This window comes from Camelus dromedarius, chromosome 13, assembly GCF_036321535.1.
Source record: "Camelus dromedarius isolate mCamDro1 chromosome 13, mCamDro1.pat, whole genome shotgun sequence".
NCBI classification, from domain to species: Eukaryota; Metazoa; Chordata; class Mammalia; order Artiodactyla; family Camelidae; genus Camelus; species Camelus dromedarius.
In genome coordinates, this window is record NC_087448.1 from 37,290,134 (window position 1) to 37,299,833 (window position 9,700).

General features: G+C 36.7%; 1 pseudogene; it reads right to left on the reverse strand.

Moving 5' to 3' along the window:
- Nucleotides 1–568: 568 nt before the first annotated feature.
- Nucleotides 569–1,204, reverse strand: LOC105091664 (GTP-binding nuclear protein Ran-like; annotated as a pseudogene).
- Between the last annotated feature and the right edge of the window lie 8,496 nt (nt 1,205–9,700).

The following is a 9,700-nucleotide window of genomic DNA, read 5'->3' on the forward strand; positions in this document are numbered from 1 at the left end:
AATCAATTTACATAAAGTTAATTTAGAAAAAGTATATCATGTTTCTAAACATACAGCTTAGCAACATTTATTGGTTCAAAAAGAAGTAAAACCTACATGAATTTTGTGGTATTTAAATTATTTTATAAAGTTAATTTAAAAATTTGGCAATTCCTTATACTTCCAGAAAATAAACATGGCTGACTAATTTACCTTCCCTATAGCTCTGTTTTGGTTTTTTGAAATACAACTTTATTCTGATTCTGAATGGAAGGGAATGGAAATTACAGTAACAAACAAGATTTCACCACTGAATATCATGATGTGACTTCAGCAGTTATATATGAAACTCAAGGAGGAATTACCTCTGTTCCAGAACAGCTAAATATTCAAGTCCAAAAACTAAGGTTTTTTTTTTTTTAACTGCCATATTTACTCTGAAGCCAATTCATTTCCTTCAGCATTCCAAAGATTAAGCACATGTTCTGCTTAGCTATATAATGAAGTGGCAAACACGCTGCACCACTGACATCACAGGGCAATTGCCTATAAAACTAGACTTCTGACAGTGGGTTCCATCTTCATTTTCTCACAGGTTATCATCCTGGAGAGCAGTAGTCTGAACAACCTCTGTGTCATGCTCATGTGGCCAAGGCTGGGTCCATGACTACATCTGGCAGGGCCAGAGTAGGCATGGCAATGAACTTCAAGTTCAGGTCTCCAAACAGTTTTCTAGTAAGCCAGAGGATGGGCTTTGCAAAATTGTATTTACTTTTGGCAGAAATAATACAGTACTGAAGATTCTTCTTTTGGTGAAAAGCAATTGATTTTGCCTCAAGTTTTCTGTCCTTAATATCCACTTTGTTGCAAAAAACAAAGATGGACATGTTTTTACACACTCATTCCAGGTTTCTATGCCAGTTAGGCACGTTCTTGAAAGTAAATCTTGATGTTATATCAAACATTACAATGGCACACTGAACTTGGTTATAATAGCCATCTCCCAGTCCACCAAATTTCTCCTGACCAGCTGTGTCCCATACACTGACTTAATAGGTCTTCTGTTGGTATGGAACACAAGAAGATGGACTTCAACCCTCACAGTAGCTGCATACTTCTCAAATTCACCAGGCAAATGACATTTCATGAATGTAGTTTTTCCAGTACAACCACCTCTCACTAATAAAAGTTTAGACTGAACTTGGGGTTCTCCTTGGGCAGCCATCAGGTGTTACTTCCAGAAGCGTCACCACACCCATCAGAATCTAGCTCTTAATAAAAGGGATATTAAAACTTTAGAAGAAATGCCTTTGCAATATTTCACTAATATTAAAATGTGGATTTAAAATTCATAGTCAAGTCACTATATATTATATATTCTGATTCTTATAGAAAGCACCTAATTTTCTTTGATTTATTAGTACTTGAAAAAGATGTTTAAAAAGATAAGCATAGCTTTGAGCATTTTTTCATGCACCTATTGGTCATTTATAAGTCTTCATTGAAGAATTGTTTGTTTAGGTCTTCTGCTCATTTTTGAATTGGGTTGTTTGTTTTTTTCTCATTAATTTGCATGAGCTGTTTATATATTCTGGAAATCAAGCCATTATAGTCTCCCCTTATGCAAATATATTTTCCCATTCTGTAGGTTGTCATTTTGTTTTGCTTATGGTCTCTGCTGTGCAAACGCTTGTCAGTTTAATTAGGTCTTATTTGTTTACTTTTGCTTTGCTTTCTATTGTTTGGGTAAACTGCCCTAGGAGAACATTGCTGAGATGTATGTCAGATAATATTTTGACTATATTTTCTTCTAGGAGGTTTATTGTGTCTTGTCTCATATTTAAGTCTTTAATCCATTTTGAGTCTATTTTGTGTATGATGTGAAGAAGTATTCTAGCTTCATTTATTTACATATTGCTGTCCAATTTTCCAGATGGCATTTGCTGAAGAGACTGTCTTTATTCCATTGTATGTTCTTGCCTCCTTCGTCAAAGACTAATTGACCAAAATCTTGTGGGTTCATTTCTGGGCTCTTTATTCAGTTCCATTGATCTATATGTCAGCTTTTGTACCAATACTATGCTGTTTTGCTTACTGTAGCTCTGAGGTATTATCTGAAATCTGGGAGGGTTATTACTCCAGTTTCATTATTTTTCTTCAGTAAAGCCTTGGCAATTCTGGGTCTTTTGTGATCCAATATAAACTTTATTATGATTTGTTCTAGTTCTGTGAAATATGGTTTCAGTAATTTGATAGAGATTACATTAAATTTGTAGATTGCCTTGGGCAGTATGACCATTTTAACAATATTTATTATGCAATCCAAAAGCATGGAATATCTTTTCATTTTTTAAGTCTTTTATAGTTTCCTTAATCAGTATTTTGTAGTCATCCATATATAAGTCTTTCACCTCCTTGGTCAGATTTGTTCCTAGGTATTTTATTGCTTTGGGTACAATTTTAAAAGGGATTCTTTCTTTATTTTCTTTTCCTGTTGATTCATCATTAGTGTAAAGAAACACAACTGATTTTTGTATATTAATCATGTATCCTGCTAACTTGCTGAGTTATTTTATTAGCTTTAGTAAATTTTCTGTGGTGCTTTTAGGGTTTTCTATATATAGTATCATGTCATCTGTACATAGTAACAATTTTACCTTTTTTTTTCAATTTGTATCCCTTATCTTTCTTTTTCTTGCCTGACTGCTGTGGCTAGGACTTCAAGGCTGTGATGAATAGAAGCTTTGAGAGTGGACAACCTTGTCTATCCCAGGTTTTAGTGGAATATTTTTCAATTTTTCACCATTGAGTACTATTCTGGCTCTAGGTCTGTCATAAATAGCTTCTATTATGTTGAGATATGTTCCCTCTATAGCCACTTTTGTAAGGATTTTTTTTTATCATAAATGTGTATTCAATTTTATCAAATGCTTTATCTGCATCTAATATGCTCATTATTACTAATTATCAGAGAAATACAAATCAAAACTACAATAAGATATCACCTCTCTCTAGTCAGAATGGCCATCATTCAGAAATCCAAAAATGATAAATGCTGGAGAGGCTATGGAAAAAAAGGAAATCCTCCTACACCGTGGGTGGGAATACAGTTTGGTCAAGCTATTGTGGAAAACCGTATGGAGATTCCTCAAAAGACTAAACATAGACTTACCATATGATCCAACAATCCCACTCCTGGGCATATATCCAGATGAAACCTTAATTCACAAGGGCACCTTCACCACAATATTCATAGGTGCACTATTTACAATAACCAAGACATGAAAACAACCTACATGTCCATCAACAGATGGCTGGAAAAAGAAAGTGTGATATATTTATAGAATGGGATGCTCCTTAGCCATAAAAATAATAAAATAATGTCATTTGCAGCAACATGGATGGCCCTGGAGAATGACATTCTAAGTGAATTAAGCCAGAAAGAGAAAGAAAAATACCATATGATATCACTCATATGTGGAGTTTGAAGAAAAAAAAAAGACTAATGAATTTATTTATAACATAGAAACAGACTAAAAGACATGGAAAAAAATTTATGCTTACCAAGGGGAATTGGTTGGGACGGGATAAATTGGGAGTTTGAGATTTGCAGATATTTAATGTTATATATAAAATAGATAAACAAGTTTATACTTTATAGCAAAGGAACTATATTTAATACAATTTTGTAGCTTATAGTGAAAAAGAATATGCAAAAAGTGTATATTCATGCATGACTAAAGCACTTTTCTGTACACCAGAATTTGACACAATTTTAAACAGACTATACTTAAAAAGAAAAAGTAAGCATAGCTTGAACCCAATATACAAGGATTATTTTAAAACATGGGGAAATTTTTTCATGTATTTGAAAATAGGACCTGAGCAAAAAAGCACTCTTTTATAACATGTGTCTTTTAGAACAGAATTTAAATTATGTTGTATTAGAGGAACAGAGAAGATGGTGGAGTAGAAGGATGCTCGTAGCTCACCCTCTCCCACAAATACACCAAGACTCACATCGACAGACCCACTCAGCCAAATGAGCTCGTGCGGAATTCCGACAGAACATTGCCCTCTTCAAAAGATAGAGGCACAAAAACCTGGTAGGAGAAAAGGAAAAAAGAAAGAACAAAAGGCAAAGCAGAGCAGGACGGGCCCTGCAGGGAAGGAGCGGCAAAGGAGGACTGGCACTCATTCGCTGGGTCTCCCCTCTACAACTGAGAGGCCAGCTGGTCGGAAGGAGAGCCTCTGAAGCTCAGATCTGTACAGAGCAGTCCTTGACTGACAGAACTAAGTTAAATGGGCACAGAGGATCCCCCCGACACCCAGCCCGAAATGCCGGCTGGCAGCTGGGCGCAGGTCCAGGCTGCCCAAGCTGGCGGAGGACAGTGGCGGCTGCACTAAGGCAGCACCAGGGGACTGCAAGGGGCTGTACACAGTAGCAGTGGGTGTACAGGGCAGAACAGTCTGGGCCCTCCATAAAACAACACGGTTGATGTGCCCTTGGGAAAAGGGTGCATCACCCCATCTCTGAAAACCCATGGAAAGTTGTTGTGGGAAGAGAAGCGGGGCTCAGGCACAAACGCCACATCCTCCGGTGATTATCATCCAGGCGGGGGCGGGTGAAACCTGCATCCTCACCAAAGGGCTTAGCAGCCTCAAAGGCCAGACGGAGACTTGCCTACAGCCCGAGGTTGATAGGATCCTTCCATCCTGGTCCCTCAGAGAACTTGCTCCACCAAGACAAACAAGGAGATGGGTATTGGCCTGGAGTAGGGACAAGGCTATTCCTTGGTCTTCCCCGAGCCCACCTGCAGAGCTCCAACCCGAGGCAGAGCGCACAGCAGCACAGAGCAGTGGACCAACTGGCGCCGAGAGAGGGAGGCCAGTCCCCCACTTTGCAGACAGGAACACAGCCCCTGACTGCGCAGCTGGGAGGGGGTGCGACCCACCCTCCTACCTGGCCAGGCTGCAACATCTAACTGCAGCATCTGGAGGGGCAGTGACCCGTCCGCCCACAGCAAAGGAGAGCTGCACCTGAAAAAGTGTTGGGAGAAGGCGTGATCTGCATGCCAACAGGTACTGGGAGCAGCACAGAAGAGGGCGCCAATGGAGGGCCTCTGGAAACAACAAGCTGAGTTTCCAAAACAGGACGAAGACAGAAAGACTTCACATTAAAAGCACACAGACTCCAGAACACTGACCACCTACATTATTTTTTTTAATTCTGTTTTTTACTGCTTTATTTTCTATTACCTCTTAATTTCTACTTTTTAAATCATTTTTATTTCTCTTGGGTTTTGATGTCCTGTTATTGATTAGACACAGGTTTTAAATACAGCTTTTCATCTTTTCCCCTTTTTTAAAAGGTTTTAAAAGGATGCCTCAACCCGATTGATATTCTGCATCGACTTGCTCTTCTATTATTCATTATACACTGTTTTCAAATCTTTTTTCTCCCCTTTTTTAAAATTCTTTATCTCTCCCTCTTATTTTTTCTTTTTTTCCTAAATCTTATTCCTACATAGGCATTAGATAGATAAACTCCTTAAGGACCAAAATAGATAACTGATACTCCATAAACCACAGTGCCAGAGAGGTATGAGCAAGATGAAGAAGCAGAGAAATCTTTCCCAATTAAAAGAACAAGAGAAATCCCCTGAAAGAAAGATCAATGAAATAGGTATCGATAGCCTACTAGAGCAAGATTTCAAAAAAGGAGTGATCAAACTGCTGAAGGAATTAAAAGAGATAGTGTTTAGAGATATAAAATATGTCAAAAATGAAATTGAAGCTATAAAGAAGAGCCAAGTAGAATGGGTAAACTCGTTGACTGAGATGAGGAATGATCTAATAGCTGTGCAAAGCAGACTAGATAATGCAGAGGAATGAATTAGTGACCTAGAAGACAGGACAAGGAAAGCACACAATCAGAAGATCTACAAGAGAAACAAATAGAAAATAATGAAAATAGCATAAGGGACCTATGGGATAATATAAAGTGTCCCAAACTTCGCATAATAGGGGTCCCAGAAGGAGAAGAAAGATCAAAGGGGATTGAAAAGGTTTTTGAAGAAATCATGACTGAAAACTGCCCAAACTTAAAGAAGGAATCAGATGTCCAACTACAGGAAGTTCAGAGGGTCCCAAACAGGAAGAACCCAAATAGACCCACAACAAGACATATCATAATCAAGATGGCCAGAGTCAAGGATAAAGAAAAGATCCCAAAGGCAGCAAGAGAAAAGCAAAGAGTAAGTTACAAGGGAACCCCTCATAAGGCTGTCAGCTGATTTCTCTACACAAACACTATGGGCCAGAAGGCAGTGGCAAGATATATAAAAAGTCCTGAATGAAAAAAAGATGTAGCCTAGGATCCTTTATCCAGCAAGGCTATCCTTTAGGATAAAAGGAGAGATAAAGAATTTCACTGACAAGAAAAAGCTGCAGGAGTTTAGCAACACTAAACCCATGCTAAAAGAAATATTGAAAGGGCTTTTCTAAATAGAAAAGCAGCAGGATGCTACAGAAATGAGAAACTCACAACTGGAAAGGTGATAACTCATGAATTACAAATAAAGTAAACAAGAAATTATAAAAGAAGACATACAAATCACTGAGAGTGGGAGAGGGAGGCAGGGAAATATAGAATATATTTTTTCTTTCTTTTTTAAGATTTTTTAAATGGTAGGATGGGTTTGAGATAATGTTACTATCAGTTTAATAAAAGCAGTTATAGTAACTGGCTAATAAATTTATGAAAAAGGGTAACCACAAGCCAAAAACTTACAAGGGAGTCACAATAATTAAGTAAAATCCATGATAATACAAAGGAAAATTACCAAATCACAAAAGGAAGAAGAAAGGAACAAAGAGGATATACCAATTAAACTGCAAAGATAAGTTCAAAATGGTAATAAACACCCATCTATCATTAATTACTGTAAGTGTTAATGGACTAAATGCTCCAGTCAAAAGACATAGAGTGGCAGACTGGATAATAAAGCAAGAACCTTCAATATGTTGCATACAAGAGACCCACTTTAGGGAGAGGGACACAAATACATTGAAAATGCTGGGACAGAAAAGGATATTCCATGCACATGGAAAAGCCAAAAAAGCAGGTGTTGCAATACTGATTTCAGACAAAATAGACTTTAAAACAAAGGCCATAAAGAAAGATAAAGAAGGACATTTTACAACGATTATATGAGTGATACAAGATGAGTATACTACACTTGTTAATACATATGTACCCAACATAGGTGCACCTAAGTACATAGAACAATTACCAACAGAGATAAAGGGGGATACTGATGGGAATACAATCATATTTGGAGATTTTAACACTGCATTACCATCACTAAACAGATCTTCCAGATAGAAAATAAACAAGGCAACAGAGAAATTAAATAATACAATAGAAAAACTAGATTTGGTGGATATTTTCAGAGCATTACATTCCCCCAAAATAGGATATACATTCTTTTCAATTGCACATGGAACATTTTCCAGGATTGATCATGTACTTGATCACAAAAGAAACCTCAACAATTTTAAGATGATAGAAATTATCTCAAGCATCTTTACTGACCACAATGCCATGAAACTAGAAATCAACAACAGAGAAACAAAGGAGAAAAAAAGGAAAGCAAGGAGATTAAACAATATGTTATTGAAAAAACAATGGTTCAATGAGGAAATCAAAGCTGCAATTAAAAAATTCATTGAGATAAATGATAATGAAAGCACAACCACTCAAAATCAATGGGACACAGCAAAGGCAGTGTTAAGAGAGAAGTTTATAGCGATACAGGCCTACCTCAAAAAAGAACAATCTCATATAAACAATTTACCCCACCACCTGAATGAATTAGGAAAAGAAGAACAAAATGCCCCAAAAGGTAGCATACAGAAGGAAATTATAAAGATCAGGGAGGAAATAAATACAATAGAGATTAACAAGACCATAGAAAAAATCAACCAAACCAAAAGCTGTTTTTTTTTGAAAAAATAAATAAAATCGACAAACCTCTGGTAAAACTCACAAGAAGTAAAAAGTGAGAACACAAATTCACAAAATAAGAAAGGAAAATGAAGACTTACAACACATAAAATAGAAATACAGAATATCATGAGAATACTATGAAAAATTATATGGAACAAACCTGGACAACCTAGAGGAGATGGACAAGTTTCTGGAAACATACTGTCTACCAAGACTGAATCCACATGAAACTGAAGAATTGAACAATCCGATCACTAGAAAGGAAATAGAAATAACAATTAAAAACTTCCCTACTAATAAAAGTCCAGGACCCGACTGCTTCACTGGGGAATTCTACCAAACATACAAAGAAGAAGTCAATCCAGTCCTTCTCAAACTCTTCCAGAATATTACTAGGGAGGGAATACTCCCAAACTCATTCTATGAAGCCACCATCACCCTGATACCAAAACGAGGCAAAGACACTCCAAAAAAAGAGAATTATAGGCAAATATCACTGATGAACATAGATGCCAAAATCCTCACCAAAATATTAGCAAATAGAATCCAACAACACTTAAAAAAGATTATATATCATGACCAAGCAGGGCCCATCCCAGGGACACAAGGCTGATTCAACATACAGAAACCAACCAATGTAATACATCACATCAAGAAAAGAAAGGACAAAAAACAGATAATAATCTCAATAGATGCAGGAAAAGCATTTGACAAGTATCAACACCCATTTATGATAAAAACTCTCACCAAAGTGGGTATAGAGGGAACATATCTCAACATAATGAAAGCTATATATGACAAACCTACAGCCAGCATAGTACTCAATGGTGAAAAACTGAAAAGCTTCCCACTAAAATCTGGGACAAGACAAGGATGCCCACTATCACCACTCCTATTCAACATAGTCGTGGAAGTCCTAGACACAGCAATCAGGCAAGAGAGAGAAATAAAAGGGATCCAAATTGGAAAAGAAGAGGTAAAAATGTCACTATATGCTGACATGTTACTATATATAGAAAACCCTAAAAGGTCCACATAAAAACTACTAGAGCTGATCAAAGAATTCAGCAAGGTAGCAGATTACAAAATTAACGTTCAAAAATCAGTTGCATTTCTTTACACTCATGATGAATCAACAGAAAAGAAAGTAAAGAAATAATCCATTTTAAAATAGCAAAGTAATAAAATATCTGGGAATAAATCTAACCAAGGAGGTGAAAGAATTATACACAGAAAACTATAAACCATTGATGAAGGGAATTAAAGAAGAATTTAAAAAATGGAAAGATATTCCATTATGTTGGATTGGAAGAATCAATATTGTTAAAATGGCCACACTGCCCAAGGAAATCTACTAATTTAATGCAATCTCTATCCAATTACCCAGGACATATTTCACAGAACTAGAACAAATCATAATAAAATTTATATGGAACCATCAAAGACCTAGAATTGCCAAAGCATTACTGAAGAGAAAGAGAGTTGCTGGAGGAATAACTCTCCCAGACTTCAGACAATACTATAGAGCTACAGTCATCAAGACAGCACGGTATTGGTACAAAAACAGACATACATACCAATGGAATAGAATAGAGAGCCCACAGAAGCAGAAATGAACCCACAAACTTTTGGTCAACTAATCTTCAATAAAGGATGCAAGAACATACAATGGAATAGACAGTCTCTTCAGCAAAGGGTATTGGGAAAACT